The following is a 22,764-nucleotide window of genomic DNA, read 5'->3' on the forward strand; positions in this document are numbered from 1 at the left end:
ACCATAATATTCACCCCTTTAAAGTGTACAAGTCAGTGGCTCTTAGTATATTCACAAAGTTGTGCAACCATCACCACTATCTCATGCTAAACATTTTCATCACCATAAAAAAAAAAACCTGTGAACCCATAAGTAGCCACTCATTTCCCTCTCTTCCCAGCCTCTAGCAACCAAGAATCTACTTTGTTTCTATGAATGTGCTTATTTTAGAAATATCACAGGAATAGAATCATACAATATGTAACCTTTTGTGTTTGGCTTTTTTCACTTAGTGTTTTTAATGTTCATCCATGTTGTAGCAGGTACGAATAGTCAGTCCATTTTATGGCAAAACAATATTCCATTGTATAGATAAACTACGTTTTGTTATCCATTCACCAGTTGATGGACATTTTCAGTTTTTTTATTTCCTTTAATTCTTTTCTAGTGTGCAGATATTTGGGAATTACTCTTACATTCAATTAGATATATTCCAAGTATGTGATATAAGGTTCTTAAGATTAATTTTAAGATAAAGAATTTGTACAAAAATTGGCAAACATCACAAATGGTCTAGAAATGAATAAAGTGGCTTTTTGTATGTATTTACATATATAACCACTTTATTATACATGTAATGCATATAATGCCTATCTAATGAGCCCTATCTGACATCTAACTTTCCCTATTTAGGTACACATTTTCCAGTGGATGGCTGCTCTTTGTCAAAAAATTAATTAATTAATTAAAAGGCCATGACTTTTCTCAGTGCTCCACGTGAAACAATATCTCAAGTAAATCTTCACTTCACTGGATTAAAACTTGTATGTTCCATCTACAGAGTTAGTGTTGATCTTTCTCACAGAGTTGCATCAGCTTTAACAAACATTTGAACATCACAGTATGCAAACAAATGTGAACCTAAACCATTGTTGAAAGCTGACCACAGCAAAATTCATGAAAGAAAGGAGCTGGATATAAATTACTTGCTAAACCTGCAGTTTAAGTTATTGCACCTTTTTATTTTTTTTTCTTAATTTTCCTCACTGAAACCAAACATAGGCTCAGAAATTTTAAGTTGCAGAAGGATAGATAGATGGAGATAGATGATAGATAGATAGATAGATAGATAGATAGATAGATAGATAGATAGATAGATAGATGAAATTTCCCACTTAAAAAATATGCCCTGTGAGTGGTTCTAATTTAGTTGAAGGAGTTTGGGTAAGTTCAGATTTCCATGGTAACTCTGATATTTATTCATTAAGCAAACATTTGTAGAAGAACTACTTACTATGTGCTAGGTATCTTGAGGGCTACAAATAGAGAACAATATTGCTTCTGACCTCATGAAAATGAGTATCTAGTGAAAAAAATAAGATATGAATACAAATATCTATAATATAGAGTGGAAGTGATAGCTCCCATGATAGAGATGCAAATAAATTGTCACAGGAATTCAGAAGAATTATAGGTCCCTTGCAGTTAAGAAAGACCAAGAAAAGCTGGGCAGGCAGAGAAGGTGATATCAGAACGATGGCCTTAAACTGTAAGGAGAGGTAGAATCTGAACAGGTAGAAACAGGGAGCAAGAACCAGTGGGACAAAGGGACAAAATCAGAGCATTTCTGGGCATGTGAAGGAAGAACAGGAAGCTCAGAAGGCTGTGGGACAAGGAGCAATGGGCCACAGGATGGGAAGCGGGGTTGGGTCAGACAGCGCAAGGCCTTGGATGCCATGAGAAAGAGTTCATATTTTATACTGTAGCCAACAGAGAGCCATTAAGGTATTTGAGCAGGAACGTAATAGGGAAGAGCTGTATATGGGAAACATTAACTTGTAATCCAAATATAAAATCATGTAAAAAGGGTTGGAGGAAGGGGCCCAAGGTGGGAAAACCAGTTAGGAGTCTATTACAATGGTCCACAAGACAGAGACACCGTCAGACTAGGGGCATGGAAGAAAGAAATATTACGAAATCAGAATCGAATAAATGTTTCATATTCTTGTTGTTAATTGTGTTCCAGAAAGCTAAATTCTATTAAGTTAATATAGAAAAAAACTTTGATTGACTGGTGACAATATCAGGCACCTGTACCCAAAGATACACAGAAAATAACCCTAGTTCTCTGTTAAAAAAAAGAAACTTATAACACCAGTGGTTTCAAGAATCCTTTCCAGTTAAATTTTTCTTTTTCAAATACTTAATCCATCATTAGGATTCTCCAGGGAGAGTTCTCATAATCTAGAAGTTAAGGAATGCGAATTCTAGACACTGAGCTCCAGGCCAGTTTGCCCACCTCCAGTTTTACTGACAGTGAAACTGAGCACCATAGAGGAACTGACTTGCTGGTTAGAACACAAATCTCCTGATCTCTGACCCTCATCTCATTAATGCATATTCTGCTGTGGATATTCTATGTTGGCTAGAACTGAGGTATCAAAATAAAGTAACTCTTTTAGTTCACATGGGGTTAAAAAATTGTTTTCAAATAAATAGCAAACAAAAAATATGACTCCATCAGAAAATTGGAAATCTGCAAGGCATTGCTGTCTGGATGGAATACTGATGCACCACATGCCTTACTTATCAGGCATCATAAAATACTGGCTTAAATGCAATGTAGTAACCACTTGACTCTGTGGAAAACTCTGATTACTTGGGGAATTCTTTAGGTCTTACAGAGAACTTGTGGTCTCCAAAATATAATACCAAACATTTTTTATTGAGAACACCAAATATGTTTTTAATAGAATTCAATTTAGGATTTCAGGAAGTAACTGAAAATCTGCAGCCTATAGGCATTGCAGAAATGAAGGAAAAGGGCATCAATCTCTCAAAATTCTGGCAGGAAAGGAGTGGCTATTTCCAAAGTTCTTTTTCCTTTGGAACAAGCTGCTTGCTGGTGCCAAAGAACAGCTCATCAGCAATGTTGTTTGATTTTATAGGGATGTTTTGAAAGAGAAAAAAAAAAGGAATGAATGCTGTGATTTTTTTAAACCTCATACCAAAATCTATAATAATTTTGCTGCTTTTTATTTTTAAAAAACAAAACCAAATGTTTGAGATTTGATTTTGAGTCCACCATGTTCACTGCAGGCATATTACATCAATGTTATTACAAGATGCAGCATGTAATTTCTTTAAATGCTGCCAAAGACAAAGTCAAAAAAAAAAAAAAAAGTCACAGATTACCTTATAGACTCAAATTTAAGAAATCCTTGTTTTTCTTAAAAAAAAAAAAAAAAGTTCTTCTATATGCAACTCATAAGACAGTAAAAAAACCACAGCTATAAACTAGCATTTCTCTACCTCTCCTGGGGGGGCTCTCATCCTCCAAAAATGCATAGGGATGTCTCATGTGTGCTCCCAAAACAGTTCTCTTGGCTGCCATGTGGTTCACAATTCTCCTTGCCTGATATAAGCAGCTGCTGCCAATCCTTCAAGCCATGTCTGACTGCCCACGAAAAGCACTGCCACCACTGTTGCAGGTGCTGATGTGTGCGAGCAGGCCTCCAAGGCTCAAAGTTAAACTTCAAGGGCATCAAAGATGTTGATGGTCCTGGAGCCAAGGCTGCTGCCGCTGGCACCAATATTCATGCCACAAACAAGCTGCACTCTGTGTCCTAAGAAGATTAGCAATCACCAACTCCTTTAGTTTCTACCAGGTCTTATATTACAGACACTCTGGGGTCACAGAACTCAGAGACAGATGAGGTAGGTGTTCAATAGCTATTTGTTGAAAGAATGAATTAGTCCTCCTGGCTGGGCTAGAAGCAACCTGAGTGGCAGACATCATGTGTACTCAGACATGTTCAACCCCATCTGCTGTCTTAATACAATCTCTGTACTTGGTTCTTCCTTCCACTGGGATGAGTTCTTTCCTGGAGGCTACTTGAGTTGTCTTATAAGTAGAATTCCAGAAGGCCCATCCCACTAGATACCAGGCAAGTCCAGATATGCCTGAATCCTGGGGAAGACAAAACTTAGGCTCAAACTTTACCACATGCTATCTCTCTTCATCTTAAAAAAAGGAAAATACAGAACTGACATAATTATACAAATAATTCAAGTTTTTGTTTTTCATTTGAATTTACAAATTGGCAGCCTGTAGGCTGAATCTGGCCAGATGACTTTTTTTAAGCACACATGATTTAAAAAATTTTTGTTTGAGTTAGTACACATCTAGATCAGTGGTTCTCATACTTGAATGTGCTTCAGAATCAAGCTTGTTAAAACTTAGATTGGGCCAGGCGCGGTGGCTCACACCTGTAATCCCAGCACTTTGGGAGGCTGAGGCGGGCGGATCACGAGGTCAGGAGATGGAGACCATCCTGGCTAACATGGTGAAACCCCGTCTCTACTAAAAATACAAAAAAATTAGCCAGGCGTGGTGGCAGGCGCCTGTAGTCCCAGCTACTCCGGAGGCTGAGGCAGGAGAATGGCGTGAACCTGGGAGGCAGAGCTTGCAGTAAACCGAGATTGCGCCACTGCACTCCAGCCTGGGCGACAGAGCGAGACTCCGTCTCAAAAAAACAAAACAAAACAAAACAAAACAAAAAAAACTTAGATTGCTGGGCCCCACCCCCAGCATTTCTAATTCCATGGCTCTGGGTTGGGGGCCAGTTAACTTGAATGTCTACCTAATTCCTAATTAGGTAGGATCTGGAGACATGTTAAGAGAACCAGTGCTTAGGTGCTCTGTAGTTTTCCCACACCCCCACCAGCCCCCATTGCATTTCATCTGACCCGTTTTATTCATTTCTATTACTAACTGCTTGGCCTGTGAGTCGGAAAAGTCTGCGAGTCTCAATATTTCAGGTGAAATCCCTTTTACAGCGTGACTCATGGAGATGACTGTGTTAATATTATCCACTTTATTTCACTTGTAATACGTGGTTTATCTATGACCTCACAACAGAATGTTCAGCAAATGGGATCTTATTTTTTATCAGGTCCACTATTGACATTTGCTTGTTCCAGAGACCACCCCCACTCCTTCTCCTGTACACATAGATCTGCTTGATATCAGCTCAATCCAGAAGTGGAAAATGAGAAAGGCCAGAATGCTTATGACAAATGAGAAAGCAATTTCATTTTTGTCTGTGTTTGATCATGTCACTTTTAGAATTAAATGGTGATTTTTCAAGCATATCTGTATTTGAAATTTTAATCTATACCTTGGTCAAAGACTAAACATTGCCTGAAAACCAAATGCTGATTATATTCATAGCTATAGGCATAGTAATATGTGATTTACTGTAAATATGTATTTTTATCTGTAAATATGTATTTACAGATAATTTAAATCTGTTATAAAGGATACTTACGTTTTTTAAACTTTTTATTGAAGTATAGCAGATAGAATTGTACACACATCATAAATGTACAGATCACTGAATTTTCACAACTGAACACACTCATGTAATCACCACCCAGAGCAAGAAAGAGACCATTACCAGCCCCCCCAAATCCCCCCAACAACCCTTTCAAATATTAACTCCCAAGGTTACTACTATGCTGATTTCTAACATCATAGATCAGTTTTGCCTATTTTTGTAATTCGTACAAATGAACTTACACAATATGTACTCCATATGTCTGGCTTTTTTGGACCAACATTATGTTTATTAACTTTTTTTTAACTTTTATTTCAGGTTTGGGGGTACATGTGAAGGTTTGTTATATAGGTAAACACGTGTCACAGGGGTTGTTGTACATATTATTTTATCACCTCGGTATTAAGTCCAGTACCCAATAGCTATATTTTCTTTTTTTTTTCTTTTCTTTTCTTTTTTTTTTTGTTATACTTTAAGTTCTAGGGTACATGTGCACAATGTGCAGGTTTGTTACATATGTATACTTGTGCCATGTTGGTGTGCTGCACCCATCAACTCATCAGCACCCATCAACTCGTCATTTACATCAGGTATAACTCCCAATGCCATCCTTCCCCCCTTCCCCCTCCCCATAATAGGCCCTGGTGTGTGATGTTCCCCTTCCAGAGTCCAAGTGATCTCATTGTTCAATTCCCACCTATGAGTGAGAACATGCGGTGTTTGGTTTTCTGTTCTTGTGATAGTTTGCTGAGAATGATGGTTTCCAGCTGCATCCATGTCCCTACAAAGGACACAAACTCATCCTTTTTTATGGCTGCATAGTATTCCATGGTGTGTATGTGCCACATTTTCTTAATCCAGTCTGTCACTGATGGATATTTGGGTTGATTCCAAGTCTTTGCTCCCAATAGCTATATTTTTTGCTCATCTCCTTCCTCCCACCCTCCTAACCTCAAGTAGACCCCAGTGTCTGTTGTTTCCTTCTTTGCATTGATAAGTTCTTATTATTTAGCTCCCACTTATAAGTGAGAACATGTGGTGTTTGGTTTTCTGTTCCTGTGTTACTTTGCTGAGGATAACAGCCTTCAGCTCCATCCATGTTTCCATAAAAGACATGATCTCATTCTTTTTTATGGCTGCATAGTATTCCATGGTGTATATGTACCACATTTTCTTTATCCAATCTGTCACTGATGGGCATTTAGGTTGATTCCATGTCTTTGCTATTGGGAATAGTGCTGCAATGAACAATTGGATGCATGTGTCTTCACGGTATAATGATTTATATTTCTCTGGGTGCGTACCCAGTAATGGGATTGCTGGGTTGAATGGTAGTTCTGCTTTTAGCTCTTTGAGGAATCACCACACTGCTTTTGTGGAAAGCAGTAATCTAACTTTTGTGGAAAGCAGTGTGGTGATTCCTCAAAGAGGAATGATTGAACTAATTTACACTTCTATCAACAGTGTATGTGTTCCCTGTTCTTCACAACCTTGCCAGCATCTGTTATTTTTTTTACTTGTATTAATAATAGCCATTCTGACTGGTGTGAAATGGTATCTCACTGTGGTTTTCATTTGCATTTCTCTAATAATCAGTGATATTGAGCTTTTTTTTTCATATGCTTGTTGGCCTCATGTATGTCTTCTTTAGAGAAGTGTCTATTCCTGTCCTTTGCCCATTATTTAATGAGGTTGTTTGTTTTTCTCTCGTAAATTTAACATTGCTAATAAACATTAACATCATTAATGAACATTATGTTCATTAACATTGTTATATATAATCATAGTTTGTTCACTGTCATTGCTGTATAGTATTCCATTATGTGATTACACTACAATTTAGCCATTCTACTATTGATGAGCATTTGGATTATTTACATTTTCGTAGGGCTAGAAAAAGTGCTGCTGCAAACATTCTCACATATGTCTTTTGCTGCACATATATGTGTATTTCTATTAAGTATATAGCTAGGGGTAGAATTGCTGCTGAGTCATAGGATATATGTATATTCAGCTGTAGGAGATTCTGCCCAAAAGTTTTCCAAAGTGGTTGTGCCAATTTATACTTCCGTTAGAAGTGTATCAAAGTTCCAGTTTCTCCACATTGCTTCCAACACTTTGGATTTGACTTATGACTCTAAAGAGAGTTCTGACTAGATTTAAGTTATCAGTGTCTTTATCTAATTTTCATACATCTTAAGTTCACTGCACAACTTCTATCACTCTCAAGCAATAAAGGCATACATCTTTCTTTAATAAATGATTGGGCTTTGCAACCAATTTGTAAATAGATACATTAATTAGTGAATTTGCTGTCTAGTGAATATTCCTCCTGCCATAAATTATCTGTTTGTTTTTAAGCCACAGAGTATATTCTGAATGGGAAGATATGATTATTCTCTGTGTTTGCAGCTGTAATCTAAATGTGTAACCAACATTACTTTGCATTTGGTAACAGGCAGTTTTTATCTGTAGCAACTCTTCCTGCAGGTGACGCTCTTCTTCAAACCACAATTTCCATAATATAGTAAGTTTAAGACCTCACTCTAGTCTTACTGTACAAGGTAATTTGTCCATTTGCTGCTCCTAGTTCCTACGGCCCAGAGCCATGCCAAACATATGAGCAGTTAATTGTCTTTTGGTATAAAAACATAGTTCTTTCTCCTGTCCATGAGGGAATGAGGGATGTATAATTGCTTTACTTCTAGTTCCTTCTGCTTATGCATTCTTGGCACATCTATTTTGTGAAATTCTGTCCTGATGATTTTGGTATTAACCAAAATTGTGGTATGTGGAAAGCTATTGCTGAGAAATTTTATATTCTTAATGAGATATCTGGGAAGTCAGATGTTTCTGGATAATGTCTGTCCTTAGGGAAGAAAGCTGGAATTTTCTGGACAAAGGTTGACTGTAATGATCAGTAACACATTTTTGATGTTGTGCAATGTCTCTTACTTTGCTGTAAGCTGATCCTTCAAAAATACAGAGACAGAGCACTTAATAAAGACATCTTTTGTGGCACCATCAAGCACTAGCTAGGGAGTCACTCTCAGGCCCCTCAGACCTTCTTTGATTTATTTATTTTTTTTCAGGCTCATTTATCTGCTGTACACCCTGAGTTAAGGCACCTACACAGAGCTGGGTTTCTCGTGGGCATCTCTGGTAGCCAGCTGTTATAAATAAATGTTTTATTTAATTGTTTAATTGAGTGGAAAATGGGTTAAGTAGAGTTGGTCTCTTGTATTTCACTATGCTTAATGTTTACTTTCTTTGCTTGCCTACTTTGAATGATTTCTGGCTTTGATAAATTGCATCTTAAATTTTTTTGGTTCACCTGCATGATTACAGTATTTGCATTTTTTTTTCAAATTTAATGGCTTAACAATGTAACTTCATTCCTCATTTGCCACTTTTAATCAGAAACTGGGTAAGTGAAAAATCAGTGTTGTGGATTATTTTATTTAAAAAACCCTCTGATTTCTTTAAATAAATCTTTTAAAAATTCAAGTAATTCATAAAAGCACAACAAATAAAGCCTCCTCTTACTACTCAGAAAATGACTATTGCTAACGTTAGGTGAATATTATTCCAGACTTCTCTATGCCTATATACAGATAAAAGATTAGACAAACAAAAAGCAAGATAAATAAAAGAAAAAGAAAACTGAATGATATGGATTAGCTGAACTCCAGATAAATTTTTTCTCACATGCCAGGCATATTTTGGAGATCTCAATCATGTGCACTTGGGCTTGACTCAGTCTAATGTCTATCTCTTGGCATAAACTCAGAGGAATTTCTTGACTGTACGTCCAGGAATATTAGTCTCTTCTATCTCTAATAGTTCATCTTATTACAGTATGTGTGTTTTTGTCAGTAGCCTGTTGTTCTTTCTGTAAAAAGATAAAATGGAAAGAAAGAAACAGGAAGAGGAGAAAAGGAAGGAAGGAAGGGGGGAGGAAGGAAGGAAGGGAGAAAGGAAGGAAAGTTTTTATTTCAATGTCTATATTCTAGCTTATAATTTTAGTGGTTGTCTTAATTAAAGTGCCATGTAACTTGTGGATGATACTCACCCAGCATTATAGGGAGACCTAGTGTTTTGTAAGCTAGGTCTGGCCTTCCTCCTTCATTACAGAATAGGTCCCAAGGATCATTTTGGGATGGTCATCAGAATTTATCGTGCCCTGCCTGATCCCTATCCTCTCACTAATGAGGTAGATTGCATTAAAAAGCCTCGTCTTGTTCAATCTATTTTATGCAGACTGCCATGGCTACGAGGGTTCTTTTTTCTTATAAATTCTAATGAGATTATCTGTAGATTATCAACACAAAACTTGAGAGCAGTGATAACTAACAAAAACAAAAGACCCATACGAGATGACATAAAAACGTTGGTGGATTGTTTATTGTATGTTCCACACAATGCTACAGACCATGACCTTGTAGGACGTCTGGGTAATGTGCCAAACAGCACCAGGGAAACTCTATACCCAGTCCTTGCCTCAGTAACACAGAGCCCAATGTTATCAGTTGCATCTCATTACTAGCCTGTAAAGAATTTAGGGGTGCTATAATTGAAAATGAACTGCAAATTTAATAAGAAAGGCCAGCATGACACATGACACAGGCGAACGGAAAGAAGGGAACTAACATTTCTTGAGCCTCTATTTTATCCCAAAAGGGATGTTTACATCTTTTTAATCCCCAAACAACCCCGTGGAATTGATATTGCTTGTATTTCCATGTTACAGATGAGTAAACAAGGCTTGGAGGGGTTGATGTTTTAAGTGGTGAGCTGGAATTTGAATCCAGATATGCCCCATTCCAGTGCTCTTTTTCCTGAGCTGTTCTTCCTACCTGCAAGTTGTTATTCCAGCAAAATTTCAAACTATATTCTAAATGAGCTCTGTGATAAGGTGGTATGTGCAGCCTGCTACGTGGCTTCCCTACTTAATCATTCTTCAGAACATCAGACCCAACTGTTTCAGTAAGGTCATCAATGTTAGAGTCACACTTAACACTAAATGGATTTGGTTACTGCCTGTCCTTGTCACTTGATGCTGCCAGGGAAAATGGAAGAAGAGCTGCTGGAAAGATTTGCTAATTCCTTTGAATAGTTTGTGACATTATCTAAACTTTAGATTCCCAAGGGATTTGTTGATTCTATAGTTTTTTTAAAAAATACATCAAGATATACCTGGAAATAAGATAATGAGGTTTTTAGAAAATTATTTTGTTGGCATTATCTAGACTTCTCAAATAATGTATATGAAATTTAATCCTAAGTTATGAATGCTCGCATGACAGTCCACAGCATTAAGAGATGGCATTCTATTTGAAAGGCCATGTGCACAGTTGAGCAACTTGATATCAAGTGATCTTATTAGGGAGACTACATTGTAGACCTTGTGATACTAAAAGCTTTTTAAAATCAGGAGCTGCTTAAAAGTAACAACTGATTGTGATATATTTATTGCAACTTTAATAACATGGAAAATTAAGTTTAAAAATTTATTCACTACTTATCACTCTTTGTGACTTTAAGATCTCTCAACAAAACACTTGAGTAGAAATCACATAACTTAATGCACAAAACAGAAAGCAGTACTAATTAAAGTGTAATAAGCCCCTTAATGGCAGGGACAACTTATACACATCATGTTCTAAAAAGATAGTATTGATTTCTCTAATCTGTCATAATATGTTCCAGATGTATGAACGGTGGGGGTGTGGAGGGATAGTAGACAGAGGGAGTTATTTCTCATTTTGTTTTATAACTGGAGAAACTAAAATAGAGAAGTGATCTGTTGAGGTCATAGTGTTCTTGGACGCACAACACACTTTAGCTGCATTGCACTTTCTCTCTAGCAGAACACTCATACTTTATAGCTTCAGTTTAAGGAAATAGTGCCTTCTTCTTTGTTTCCAATATACTCTAATCTGAAAGCTGCAACAACAATGCAGTCCTCTCCTCTTGCTCCCTGACTTCTTTTATGCTGGCCTTTGGTTCAGAATGGCACATCATTCCTCGTTTTTATCTTCAGTAAATGAGATAAGATTCTGAGAAGAGAACCACCTTAATGTTGCTGCCGTCAAAGGAACTGGATATGCCAGTTAATGGATAAGCTTCTTCCATAGTTACACTGTCCATACTTCTCTCAATGTTGAAATCAAACAAATTAGTCAGACCAAGGACACAGAACTCAGACTCTCTGGAAAACAGCCTCTCTCATATATTGTAGTAAATCACTAAGTTGCAATTGCTTTAAACATAGATAAATAAAAGAAACAAAAGAAAAGCAGCTTACATCCTAAAGGGAAATTAACTTACAATCACATGTTTCTAATTATAGTCCTTTCAGTTCTTTTTTCCCCTTTGAGAAGTCTTCTGTATGAGTCTGCCTTTTGGCTCCACAGTCTGCACAACCCAGAGAAAACCCTCTGATTATAGAAACTTCCATGTGGTGAGATTCTAGGTCCCCCTTTCCCCTACCCACCCCACCTCCTGCACAAATAGTTTCACCATCTGTCTATAACACTGCCTGAAATTCCATCATTAAATATATTCCTTCAGATTAAATATATACCCACTTATTTTAAAAATAATAATCACGTCATCGAACATTCCCATAAGCCTAACACGACTATTTATATTACTTTAAATTTCTCTGATATTTTCAGTGCTTCTGCAGATCTTTTCAATCATACAAACAACATGTGAATTTACGATTAGTCTGGTTGTTCATTTGGTGTTAATATATCCATATACCAACACAAGGTATATATTTATAATGTTATTTTTGTAAGTAATGTACTCTACTTTGAGGATTTATAAAGAGTAAGGAATTTGAATTGTTTTAAGTTTTGTCTTTATAAATATTTCTGCCTTAAACATTATTTTACACATTGGTTTGTTCTGCCCTTTAAAAATTATTTTCTTAAATAACCTTAAATTTCCCAAAGTAGAAACTTGAGTCAAAGAATGGCAATGTTTTAATATCTCATTTCATATTTCTAATATGGTTAAAACTGTTCCACTGAATGATCATATCAACTGGCAATGCTGCCAGTAACTATGAGTACCAGTTTCTCCACACTGTTGGTTGATTACTCTCATTATTAAATTTAAAAACATATATATAGTATCTACATGCATAGCTAGAACTCATAGTTGTTGGTTTTATATATTTTTAATTAGACAAAGTAATGATTTTTCAACTGTTGTTTGATTATAGCCCTTTCATCTGGAAGGCCTACAGTCTGGGTATTGGTCTTATAGCTCTGCATTATGATTAAAATCATATGCGCATGTATGCACTTACACACACACACACACACACACTTGTGCTCCATCTTATTTGTTCCTTTTCTCTGGAGAATCTTGACTAATATAGCGGCTATTATTAACAGTGTTTCCATGAATGTTCCGTATGTCTCCTGATGAGTATGAGGGAGTTAATGGAGTTACTAGGGTAAAAAGTATGCGTGTTTTCTTCTTTATGAAGTACTGCCAAATTGTTTTTGTGCCCATTTACATTCCCACCAGCACAGCTGAGTTTCCATTAAGACAAATGCTGATCAACACATGGTATTGGCTATTTTAAAATTTTTGTCAATCTGATAGGACATATCTCATTGCATTTGCATTTTCTTAATCACTAATGAAGTTGAGCATGTTTTCATATGTTTATGGGCCATTTGAGTTTCTTCTTTTGTGAAATGTCTGGTCAAGTGTCTTGTGCAATTATCTACTATTTTGTCATTTTCCCATGATTTGTAGCAGCTCTTATATACTATAGATGTTAGATATTAGTAACATATGCTACAAATATTTTCTATGAATTTGTAACTTGTCTTTGCACTTTTTATGTTGTCTTTTGATGATCTGAAAATTATCTAAAATTCTTAATTTTAATTTAGTTTAAATTTTCAATCTTTCGCCTGTCTTTTCGTATTTTGTTCAAGAAATCCTTCTGTACTCTGTTGCCATGAGGATACTTTCCTATATTATCTTTTAAATGTTTTGGTTTTGCCTCTTACTTTTAGGTCTTTATTCTCCCAAAATTTTATTTTGTTTATAGTGTGAGGTAGAGACTCAGTATAATTTTTTCCCATACAGATATCTTTATCCAGTACCATTTATTGAAAAATTCGTCATTTTCCTGTCATCTGCAATACCACTTCTGCCACATATCTAGTATCTATATATGTCAGTGTCCATTTCTGGGCTTTAATTCTGTTTCATAGATCTATTTGTCTATCCAGCACTAATACTATACTACCTTAAGAACCACAGCTTTATTAGTGTCTTGAAAGCTGGTAGGGCAAGCCCCCCAAACTCATTTGTCCTCTTCAAGAGTGTTTTGGCTATTTTTGGTCCTTTGTTATTCCATATACATTTTAGAACATGATGGTAATGTTTGACTTTTTAAACAAAATCTATCAGAGATTTGATTGAGATTGCATTGATTCTGTACATCAAATTGGGTCAACAGATGTCTTTATAATATAGAATCTTCTAGTTCTATTGTTTCTTAAAAGTTTTGTATATTTTGTTAGATTAATTCATAGGTATTTTCCATTCAAAATACATAAGGATGGAATGAATATATAGAGAGAGAGGGAGGGAGAGAGAAAGAGAAAGAGAGAGAGTGTATGTGTTATTTGCTAACTCTAGCTGCTATACAGAAATGAAATACAGTTTTATATTCAGTTGGTATCTGGCAACTTTTATTAAATTTACATTCATTTAAAAAATTTATTGGTAGTTCATTTTGAATTTTTTTACATATTAACAGTATATTTGAAAGCAATGAGGGTATTATCCCTCTTTCAATCCTTATTCTTTTTATATGTTTTCTTGCTTTTCTTCAATGACTAGTACATACAGTGTAATGTTAAATAGAAATGGGAATTCCTGTTTTGTTCCTAATCTTAGATAAAATTATTTGAATAAGTAACCACAAGATATAATATTTTCCTTAGTTTTATTTATTTTTAAATTAGACTGAGGAAGCTCCTTCTGTTCCTAGTTAACTAGATGTTTTTATTATACATGAATGTTACATTTTATCAAACACCTTTTCTGCATTTATTGATTGAGATGATCACTTAAATTTTCTCCTTTAACATGTTAATGTGGTGAATGACATTACTAATTTTTTAATATAAACCAATCCCAAATTATTAGGATAAACCTAATTTGATATATTATCTCATACCCATTGCTGGGTATGTTTTTGGTAATATTTTATTACCAGTATATACTTTGAAGCTTATCCCTTATTTCTTTAAGCATAGTAAATATTTTAATTTTATAGCTGGTATGTGAAATACATGTGGACATATTCCTTGTAGCTCTTGCTTCTGCTGTTTATCACTCATGGTGCTTTTGTTCACTTGTATATTTTGTTGTTTTTTTCTTGTAAGTTGTTCATTTTACTTAGAGTTTCATTTCTTTGAAGTCTTTGAAAACTGAAATGATGGTGGGATACTATAGATTAATTTGCATTTGTTTCTGACCAGCCATATGAAGGCAATACAAGTCTGGGATGCTCTAATTTAAATTCTTAACTTGAGGTTTTTGGTAACACACAGTTTCTGTGAATTTGTGCTACAAATTTGTGTGAGGACCATCTTGTGATTCCAAATTTTCAGCAACTATTTTTACCTCCTGTACTCTTTGCTAAAGGTCAAGGATATTTTCTTTTTAGACCTCAGGGACAGGAAAGGGATGGGCTTATTTTCAGCTCATGCTTACACTGACTATTTAGAACTTGGACATCTCAGTTCTTTTGAAGTAGGGGATGAGCTACCTTGTCTTTGTTTCCTGCTCTGTGGGCTCTGAAGATTCAGGATAACCAAGGCTCAAATTTACACAAGTTAGCAAATGGACTCAGAAAGAAAACTGGCTAAAATGCTACACTTCTCCCAGTTCCCTTCCTCTTTTAGTCCCTGGTCTGAGGCTTCCTTACTTTCTTGTACAGACAGTCCCCAATTTACAATGGTTTGCTTATAATTTTTGACTTCATAGTGGTACAAAGGTGAGGTGCATTCAGTAGAAACCATTTGAGTACCCATACAACCATTCTGTTTTTCATAGTCGGTACACGAGTTAATAAATTAGATAAAATATTCAACACTTTATTATAAAATAGGTTTGTCTTAGGTGATTTTGCCCAACTGTAGGCTAATGCAGGTGTTTTAGCACCCACCTAGCTGTTTAAGGTAGGCTAGGCTAAGCCATGATGTTTGGTAGGTTAGGTGTATTAAATGCATTGTTGACTTACCATATTTTCAACTTTCAATGGGTGTATCAGGGAATAACCCCATTATAAGAAGCATCTGTAGTTCATTGATGCTTTTAAGATTTCTTGAACACATAATCTAGAATTTCTTGTTGTTTTCTTAAAAAAGGACAAACTAGGTGCCTAGTCATCCATATTATGTGAAATTACTATATTAAATGTTTATATCCCCATCCTATACTCTTGCTGTTATCTTCATTTTGCTATTATTGTTTATAAATATGCTCTTCCAATGCAAATATCCTTGGGAGGGACAACACATTAACTGTGAACTTAGTTTTTGTTTGAAATAGTTTTTGAGATGTATTCCTCTGACAACTGTGACTAGAACTCTGAAACAGTGGGAGAATATATATATTTGTGATAAAAATAGGTAAGAAAAGAGAAGTGATTTTGAAGAAAGAGATATTATTGAAGAAAAATAGACTGGAATGGTATATTACCTCTGGGCAATAGATGTTTGGGAGACACAGGGAGGCATCAGAATGGATGAGAGATATTCTTAAAACCCCCAAAGATAGGAAGGCACTAAAATAAATTTCTCTTGCCTCACAATTTTGCCTAGGTTTAGTTATATAAGCATAATTAGAATAACTTACAACAGAATTCCTATGAAATTAAAAACTCTAACTCAGAAGGCAAGCCTATCTAAACTCAAGGTTTCTTGAAATATTTTGGTTTATTTCACGCACAACCTTGGTAAAATAAACAGGAGAGCATATACTTTTTAAAAAAAACCTGAATACAGAGATAGTTTTACTTCAAATTTTTATTCTCCCCACTGCTGCCTGTTTTTTGTCTTATTGCAATAGCTAGGACCTTCGTTACACTGCTGAGTACAAGTTGTAAGGGTGGGCCTTCACTCTTTGTTACTGATCTTAGGGGAAAAGCATTCAATGTATGATCGTTAAGTGTTAGGTTAGCTCTGGGTTTTCGTAACTGCCTTTTATGAAATTGAAGAAGTTCCCTTCTATTCCTAGTTTGCTAAAAGTGTTTTTATAATTGGGTGATGTATTTTGAAAAATGCTATTTTTGCAACTATGGAAATGATCTTATTTTTTTTCTTCATTATTCTGTTAAGGTAGTTATAGTGATAAATTTGTGGGTGTTAAACCAATCTTACATTTTTGTGATATGCCCTTTTTGGTCACTGTATATTATTACTGATATATATTGCTGCAATCAATGCATTAAGTTTTCAAAGATTTTTATGTCCATGTTCATGGAAAATATTGGTAGGCAAATTTTTTCTGGTAATTTCTTCGTTAGGTTTTAGTATCAGAGTTATGGTGGCCTCACGAACAAGTAGGAAAGTGTTCCCTCCTTCTGTTTTTTACAAGAGTTTGTGTAAGATTAGTGTTATTTCTTCAGTGAATGTTCATCAGTGAAACCATCTGAATCTAGACTTACACTGTGGAATATTTTAATTTTAAAAATGGATACAGGACTATTCATATTTTTGTTTAATCTGTATTGACTTTGGTACATTGCATTTTTCAAAGAACTTATCCATTTTATTTAAGTTGCCATATTTTTAGCATAAAATATTAATAATGGTATCTTATTATCCTTTTCATGCCTGTAGAATTTATAGTGATAACCTCTCTTTTGTTTCTGATACTGGTGATTTATGTTCTATTCTTTTTTTTAAAGACACATTTATTCTGCGTCATGATCAGACTATTACATTTAGCAATCAACAGCACGGGTACAAAAAAAAAATCTACATTAAAACCCATTGTTGGAATGCTGTACACTTTCCACAGAATAAAAACTAAAATAACTTGTTATACAATTAGTCACAAATACAGTCCTCAAGTTTTTTGCCCATACACGAGTATTTATCTAAAACGCATCTTTTTTTTTGTAGCAGCTAGGCCCTGCCAGCACTGTGCTTGGTTGAGTTCACAAACCTGTTGTAATCTGTAGCTTCTGTGTCCCTTCTCTGGCTTTCTTCTCCTGCTCAGCTTTGTTTCCTGGTAGTAACTAAAATCTTCTCCCACCGTCGTAGCTACTGCTGCTACTGAAATTGACATAGCCACCTTGGTTTTATGGTTTGGCAAAGTATTGGCCTCCACCACCATAGAGGCCAGTGCTTCTGCTTCCAAAGTTCTTCCCTTCATGGGTCCAGAATTTGAAGACTATTTGTTGTAATTGCCAAAATCATTGTAGCTTCACCATCTTCAAAATTGCTTCAATCACCAAATCCATTATAGCCATCCCCACTGCCACCATATCCACCATGACCACAGCATTGAAGTTTCCTCCACAATCAAAGTTGTCATTTCCACTGAAGCCACCTCCACAACCACCACCAAAGTTTCCAGAACCACTTCAACCTCTTTGGTTGGGTGAAGCACTATCCACCTCTTGTTTTAGCAGGGCTTTCCTAACTTCACAGTTGTGGCCATTCACACAATGGTATTTCTGAATGACAATTTTATCCACGGAGTCATGGTCATCAAAGGTTATAAAGGCAAAGCTCCTTTTTTTGCCACTGCCTCAATCAGTCACAACTTCAATCACTTCAATTTTTCCATACTGTTCAAAATAATCTCTCAGGTGATGTTCTTCAATGTATTCTTCAATGCCAGCAACAAATACCTTTTTCACAGTTAGGTGGGCACCTGGTCTTTGAGAACCTTCTCTTGAGACAGCCCTCTTTGGTTCCACAGCTCTCCCATCCACCTTGTGTGGCCTTGTATTCATGGCTGCATCCACCTCCTCCACAGTGGCATAGGTGACAAACCCAAAGTCCCTGGAGCTCTTGGTGTTGGGATCTCTCATGACCACACAGCCTGTGAGTGTTCCCCATTGCTCAGAAGGGCTCCTCAGCCTCTCATCAGTCATATGAAAGCTCAACACTCCAGTGAAGAGCTGCTCAGGCTCTTTAGGAGACTGATTTAGACATGACGGTGGCGGTGGGAAGAGAGACTTTAGCAATTCTTCCTTGGTGGTGACCACGGGCAGAAAGAAGTAAGCTAACGAATGTATCCTTATGTTATATTCTTAATCCATTTTAGGATTTATCGATTTTGTTGATAACTTCAGATAGTCAACTTTTGGATTTCTTTCTTGCTTTTTGTTTTTTTTTTGCTTTTTTTTTTTTTTTTTTTGAGACAAAGTCTCACTCAGCCAGCCACCCAGGTTGGAGTGCAGTGGTGCAATCTCAGCTCACTGCAACCTCTGCCTCCCAGGTTCAAGTGACTCTCCTGTCTCAGCCTTCTGAGTAGCTGGGATTACAGGTGCCCACCACCAGCCCGCTAATTTTTGTATTTTTTAAGTAGAGATTGGGTTTCACCATGTTGGTCAGGCTGGTCTCGAACTCCTGATCTCAAGTGATCCATCCACTTCAGCCTCCCAAAGTGCTAGGATTACAAGTATGAGCCCTCGTACCCGGCCAACTTTTGGATTTCTGAATATTCTTTGTTTTTCTGTTTTTAAGTCTTTTTCAAAGTTTTGGACTGAATATATATTCTTCCTATCATGCATAAAATATATTAATATTGTGTTAGTCTATTCTTGCACTGCTATGAAGAAATACCTGAGACTAGGGGCTGGGCGCAGTGGCTCACGCCTATAATCCCAGCATTTTAGGAGACTGAGGTGGGCGGATCACTGAGGTCAGTAGTGCAAGACCAGCCTGGCCAACATGATGAAACCCCCTCTTTACAAAAATACAACTAGCTGTGCATGATGGCAGGTGCCTGTAATCCCAGTTACTCGGGAGGCTGAGGTGGAAGAATTGCTTGAACCCAGGAGGCAGAGGTTGCAGTGAGCCAAGATCGTGCCATTGCGCTCCAGCCTGGGCGACAAGATTCCATCTCAAACAACAACAACAACAAATGAAATACCTGAGACTAGGTAACTTATAAAGAAAAGAAGTTCAATTGGCTCTTGGTTTCACAGGCTGTACAGGAAGCATAGGGGCTTCCAGGGAGGCCTCAGGAAATTTACAATCATGGCAGAAGGCAAAGGGGGAACTAGCACTTCACATGGCCATAGCAGGAGGAAGAGTGAGAGGTGGGAGGTGCTACATACTTTTAAATAAGCAGATCTTGCAATATCTCACTCTTGCTATGATAACACCAAGGGGGATGGTATTAAACCATGAGAAACTACCCCCATGATCCAATCACCTCCCACCAGACCCCACCTCCAACATTAGAAATCACAATTCGACATGAGATTTGGTTAGGGACACAGATCCAAACCATACAAGTAATGTAAGTACCTGAGAAGAGGATCTCACCTCTTGTGTTCAGTATTATGGAAGTAGGTAGCCTTAGATAAAATTCCCTGGAAGCAGAATCTGAGACAGAGATTTGGGTGGATGTGGTTTATTGAGGGACTCCTTGGGAAAAACCTGTAAGTGAGGAGCATGATAGGGAAGGGAAAAGAGCTGCCAAGCAAGGATCTGGTCTTAGGTAAAGTCTAGTCCTGGCCCAATCCACAGAAGGGAGGGATCTGAAATATAAACAGCACAGCAGAGTTGTCATCCCTGGTGGCAAGGGCTGGACTTCTATGCCATCATGTCAGTTGGCCACTGTTGTGGGTCATCTATGGAGGGAGCATAACTTCCCTAGTGAGTTGGCTCCCATCAGTTGATGGCAATTCTCTGGAGAAGAGGACTAGCTGTAAGCTATGACCAGCCACCACTCACAGAACCTCGGGGATAGAAGCTTTAACCAAGTGAACAGGATCTGGGCAGGGCACCATAGTATCAACCATAACTCTGATAGTAAACATAGAGTCCTAGGCAAATAAAATAGAATTTGCAGGTGAGGGAAGTGCTTTGAATATATAATATAATACCTTGTAGCCAATATAATATTTTCGATAGTGTTTGAAGAACTATGCCAATAATAATCCTTGTTCAGGGGAATAATACCCTCACAGATGAATAAGACTTGATATAAGGAAGAAATAGAATACAAAGTTGGTATATTTGTTAGGGCTGGCTATATTATTATAAATTTTAGACCCCAAACATGTAATGGCTCTAAAGTTTACTTCTCTCTCAACAGTCCAGGTTGATGTGGGGAGTGGAGAAACTAGAGGAAAGGGCCCTCCTTTATACAATCATTCATGCACCTGAGCTGACTGCAGCTCTGCAATCTTCAAGACATGATTTCCAAGACTCTCATGAGTATTGCCATCCAGCTGGCTGGGGGTATTAATTATCAGCTGCTGCATAACAAACTTAGCAGCTTAAAACAACAATTAATATTTATTATCTCATTATAATTTTGGGTCAGAAATTTGGAAGTGGCTTAGCTGAATGGTTCTGGCTCAAGGTAATTCATGAGTTTGCCATCAGGTGTGTTTTGTGGTACAGTCATAGGAGGGCTTGACTAGGGCTGAAGCTTCCAATGTGGCTTCCTTAGTCCTGGCTATAGGCAGCTGGATTTGGTTTCTTGACACTCAGACCTCTTTATAAGGGCTGTTGGAACGTCCTCATGACATAGCAGCTGACTTCCCTCAGGAAAGTAATCTAAGAGACCAAGATAAAAGCCTAAATGTCCTTTATGACCTTGACTTGGAAATCACATTCCATTATTTCTGCACTATCTTGTTCGTTACACAGGTCTGCTATATTCAGTGGAGGAGGGAATTACACAGGACATAAATACCATGAGCCAAGAATCACTGAGAGCCATCTTGGAGGTGGGCTATCATCTTAGAAGAGCACGTGTAGGAGGTTTTTAAGGACAAATCCTATTTGCATTCCATTGGAGTACACTTACTTACATGGCTACATCTAATAGCAGGAGAAGCAAGGACATGTTATATAGTTGGTTAGTCATGTGCCTTTTATTACAGTGGAAGGAGGAGGGAAGTATTTAAATGCACATCTGGCAGTTTCTGCTACAATTGGGAAAATGAAACAGGAAGAAAAAATCTTCAAGACATGAATAACTAAAATAACAACAACAAAAGTTGACGTTAGTGAGCAAATTTCTGTGTGTACCCAAACCTCCATAATGCTTAAATTTTTTTTTCTGATTTTATAAAATTGTTTTTGTCTATAGAATCTCACAGGCAAAAGCTCTTAAATTCTGATAGATTGTTTTTAAAAATCCAACATCTTAGTCATGCATGGCCTTAACAAATGTTTTCAATTTACTTTAAGTAACTGACTTTTTAAAAATAGTGCAAAAAAATACTAATGTCCATTAGTGAAATCACAGACACATATACAACAGGGAAAATATAATTTGTCTACACACTCGCTGCCTGGAAAATTAATAATCAAGGTGCAAAATATTCTACCCCTTCTTTGAGAATCTCCCCTGCAGAAATGTTTCCTACGCACTGACATAGGTCAGAGACCAGGTAATTCTCATTGCATTTCCTATTAAAACAGTAAAATCTGAGATAGAAGATTAAATATTGAACCAAAAGATTTTTTTAATTAGTTTTGCTTAATGAGAAAGAGATAATCTCAGTTGTAACAAGAACCTCAAGTGAAAAATATTTTTCTTCCTAATTTGTTCCAAACATTCTATTTTGGCTTTAAGTCAGATTCTGTGTCAATGAACTAGAATTCAGAATGTCACTGATTTTTCCTAAACATTTAACAACTCAGAGCTAGTCTTGCCCACATTTCCACTGAAGATAGTATATATTCATTCTTTTTAAAGTAAGTTTGCTTGACTACATTTGATTGGAATGATAGAAGTAGCACATCGTAAAAAATTCTGTATCCTCTGAATTGCTGCGTCCTACATTGTTATTATAACAATTTAAGAAAGCAATAGACTTATTTCAGGGTCTATCAGTTTTTTGTAATGGAGAAATGTGTAAATCAGGTGGCAAAATTCTTGTCAATGATTATCATCACTCTGTGACATTTTGACTCATGATAAAAAGCCAAATATTCATTATGTATTTTCTATAGAATTTAGTAACATTTACCTCAAAACAAGGAGCAGCTGTGAGCGAGTAGAATGTACACAAGATATCAAGTTGGGAATCTTGACTCTATCATTTATTAGCTTTATCGTATCATTTATTATATGGGCAAGCCATATAATTGGTTTTTTTTTTTGGGGGGGGATGGAGTCTCGCTCTGTCGCCCAGGCTGGAGTGCAGTGGCCATCTCGGCTCACTGCAAGCTCCGCCTCCTGGGTTCAGGCC

The 22,764-nt window shown here is 36.7% G+C and overlaps 1 protein-coding gene and 1 pseudogene across 1 annotated transcript in view; both read right to left on the reverse strand.

Annotated features, from left to right (window-relative positions):
- WDPC (WD repeat containing planar cell polarity effector) overlaps positions 1-22,764 on the reverse strand; it is a 675,061-nt gene that overhangs the window by 622,285 nt on the left and 30,012 nt on the right. The window lies entirely within an intron of this gene.
- LOC139357736 (heterogeneous nuclear ribonucleoprotein A1-like) lies at positions 14,183-20,820 on the reverse strand (annotated as a pseudogene).

This window comes from Macaca nemestrina, chromosome 13 (assembly GCF_043159975.1).
Source record: "Macaca nemestrina isolate mMacNem1 chromosome 13, mMacNem.hap1, whole genome shotgun sequence".
Classification (NCBI taxonomy): domain Eukaryota; kingdom Metazoa; phylum Chordata; class Mammalia; order Primates; family Cercopithecidae; genus Macaca; species Macaca nemestrina.